Source organism: Etheostoma spectabile, chromosome 15, assembly GCF_008692095.1.
Source record: "Etheostoma spectabile isolate EspeVRDwgs_2016 chromosome 15, UIUC_Espe_1.0, whole genome shotgun sequence".
In the NCBI taxonomy this organism is placed as follows: domain Eukaryota; kingdom Metazoa; phylum Chordata; class Actinopteri; order Perciformes; family Percidae; genus Etheostoma; species Etheostoma spectabile.
The window spans coordinates 22,647,267-22,648,238 of NC_045747.1; the positions used below are offsets into that span (position 1 = coordinate 22,647,267).

Here is a 972-nt window from a genome sequence, read left to right on the forward strand (position 1 = left end):
GTCTTAACGACTACTCAAAGCGCTTTTACATCATACAAGAAACATTCACATACTGTAGCCGAGACTGCTGTACAAGGTGCCACCTGCTCATCAGATAAACACTCACACACATTCACACTCCGATGCGCAGCATTGGGGGCAACTCGGGGTTCAGTATCTTGCCCAAGGACACTTTGACATGGGACTGCAGGGCCAGGGATTGAACCACCAACCTGAGCCACATCCACCACAATCCTTCATCACTCAGTTTATAGCAGAATTCCAGATTTGCAGACATTAATGTTGGCTCTGTACAAGACCCCAGGATATTGTGGGACGTGCTAAAAGGGTTTATTAAGAGCAACATCATACTATTCTGCTCTAATATGCGCAAAAGCTACATCACTGAAACCTTGAAGCAGAATTCACCAGATTAGATTCACTGCTACAAACTAATTTTACTGACCAGGTAGCTTTAGAACAACCATTACTCAAGAAAGAAATTTAAACAACATTCTGAAACAGAAATCTGAATTTCTAATTTACAGAGCAAGACAGCACTATTACTTTCAGGGTGCTAGACCTAGTCACTTTCTCGCTATGAGATTAAGGTCCAGTGATTATTTTGCAGAAAAACCACTACATGAAGCTAGTATCCAGTATCCAACAGGGGGAGAAAGGGGAACCATGGAGCTGACCAAATTTATTCTGGGCACTGCATTCATTTTAACAAGAGAAATACGAGCCTGGATTGAGTTAGGCAGGCTGGCCCATCTTTCTAAATCACCTGAAACTTTGTTTAGTGTCTCAGTATAATTGTGCTTCACAGTAAGATGTAGAGATGAAAATATTTCAACGCCCAGGTATTTAAAATGTGTAACTGTAGAAATCAGAGCTGCCAACTTTTCCAGAAACCTTGGAGTGAGATTTGGGGGGGGGGCAACCCATATATTTTGCCGCTTACAAAGCAATTTCTTTGGCTCTTTCAGCATC

The 972-nt window shown here is 42.0% G+C and overlaps 1 long non-coding RNA gene across 1 annotated transcript in view; it reads left to right on the forward strand.

The window, feature by feature from the left end:
• LOC116703451 (uncharacterized) overlaps positions 1 to 50 on the forward strand; it is a 19,102-nt gene extending 19,052 nt beyond the window's left edge. The window contains exon 3 of the long non-coding RNA XR_004335440.1: positions 40 to 50. This is a non-coding gene — a long non-coding RNA (uncharacterized LOC116703451). The remainder of the gene's footprint in view (positions 1 to 39) is intronic.
• The last annotated feature ends 922 nt before the right edge of the window (positions 51 to 972 follow it).